The sequence below is a fragment of the Schistocerca americana genome, chromosome X (assembly GCF_021461395.2).
Source record: "Schistocerca americana isolate TAMUIC-IGC-003095 chromosome X, iqSchAmer2.1, whole genome shotgun sequence".
In the NCBI taxonomy this organism is placed as follows: Eukaryota; Metazoa; Arthropoda; class Insecta; order Orthoptera; family Acrididae; genus Schistocerca; species Schistocerca americana.
In genome coordinates this window covers 307,257,713-307,259,733 of record NC_060130.1, presented here as the reverse complement: position 1 = coordinate 307,259,733, position 2,021 = coordinate 307,257,713, and the positions used below count along the sequence as shown (strand labels likewise).

Below are 2,021 nucleotides of genomic sequence, written 5' to 3'. Positions count from 1 at the left end.
GAGACCAGAGAGCAAGGTCATCGGTCTCATCAGATTAGGGAAGGACGGGGAAGGAAGCCGGCCGTGCCCTTTCAAAGGAACCATCCCGGCATTTGCCTGGAGTGGTTTAGGGAAATCACGGAAAACTTAAATCAGGATGGCCGGACGCAGGATTGAACCGTCGTCCTCCCGCATACGAGTCCAGTGCGCTAGCCACTGCACCACCTCGCTCGGTATTCGTGGAAGACATTTTGAGGACGATGAGAGGGTGATTCACACAGTGAAGCACTGGCTCCGCTACCAGGACAAAGACTGGTACCGACAGGGCATACAGAACCCTGTTGCGCGCTGGAGGAAGGCCATCGAATGGGATGGAGATTATGTGGAAAAACAGGGTGTGTAGATAAAACACCATTCTTTCGTGTGTGTAATTCTCATTATGTTCAATAAAGAATTGTTGAAGAAAAAAATGTTGTGCATTGCTTTTTGGGCAACCCTCGTAATTACAGAGACGTGGGTACCAAATTCACATTTTCAAATGTAGTTACAGTTATTTCCGCTGCTAGCATCAACACTACGAAAGAGCAGAATTTAGCGGTGTTTCACTCTTCAATATTAGAAGTTTCAACGGAATTATAATATTTAGAACTAAGGATTTATCAGTTTTGAACATTAAAACGATTGCTGTCTTAAGCAGAAGTTCGTGTTGTTGCACGGAACTGTCGCGTCGTTATGATGCGACGCTGAAACATGACACAGCTAAGAGTTTGGTTGAAAACGCGGAATATTAGGAAAATGTTTACCTTAAAACTGATGGATGGCCGGACAGGGGTTTGAGTGTTGTCCTCCAGAATGCAAGCCTAGTGTGTTAACCACTGCGCCACCTCGCTCGGTAAGGATGATCCATCAATTAACTATACCAACAGAACTATTTGTATTTCCGTCAGAGCCGTGACCGAAAGGTGCAAGTTAAACATTGGAAGGATTTTTAAAACAAGGAAGTGAAGTATAAAGACCATTAAATAAAATCGTCGCGTCAGGAGTTTCACGTCAAGATACACAGTTAAAAAGCACTCCGTCTTCAGGCCACGAGTGGCCTAGCGGGATCATCCGACCGCCGTGTCATCCTCCGAGGAGGATGCGGATAGGAGGGGCGTGGGGTCAGCACCCCGAAAAATGGCAACAGCGCATGGCGGCTGGATGGTCACCCATCCAAGTGCCGGCCACGCCCAACAGCGCTTAACTTCGGTGATCTCACGGGAACCGGTGTATCCACTGTGGAAAGGCCGTTGTCTTCAAGATACACAGTTTCATTGGAAATTTACATCGGCAACAAAAAAATAACCACTTTGTGGTGATAAACACTTCCTTACAATTATGTGTATATCATCACGTGCTCAAAATGATCACCATCTGCAGTTTAAGACATCTGGACGGTGATGCGAGGACTTCTAGACCCACGGAAGACAGTCCTTCGGTACCACTATATATGCTGTAGCAATGCGAAGTTTTAAATCCTCTCAGGTCATCTGAACATGTGTACCGACTTCCTCTTTGACTTCATCCTCAAGGAAAGAAAGTCCAGTGGTACCAAATCACGAACGTGCAGGCCAGCAGACTACGGTTTCACTACTGATACAAGTATATTTCGGCTATGTCAGTTATATGATTGTTTTCACTCACTTTAGGGGTTTGAGTAATTTCACTTACATACTTTTTCACCCTTTTCCGTGGGAAGTCAGCTGTGTTGGGGATTTTCTCTGCCTGGGACTGGATGTTTGTGTTCATTTCATCACCATCATCATCATTTGTGACAGCTGTTAATTGGACTGTATGAAAAAATTGGACTGTGTCAACATTGGGACTTTGTACGGGGGCTGATGACCGCACAGTTGAGCGCCCCACAAACCAAAAGCATCATCATAGTCCGTGGGCGACTGTCGCTGTTAGGGGAGCGTGTGGCCGCTGCCAGGGCCAGATTGACAGCCGGTGCGAGGAGGTCGCCCTGTGATCGGTCAGAGCGCAGTTCTGCTGGGAACTGC

The 2,021-nt window shown here is 46.9% G+C and overlaps 1 pseudogene; it reads right to left on the bottom strand.

Moving 5' to 3' along the window:
• Positions 1-1,156: 1,156 nt before the first annotated feature.
• On the bottom strand, positions 1,157-1,273 carry LOC124556926 (annotated as a pseudogene).
• Between the last annotated feature and the right edge of the window lie 748 nt (positions 1,274-2,021).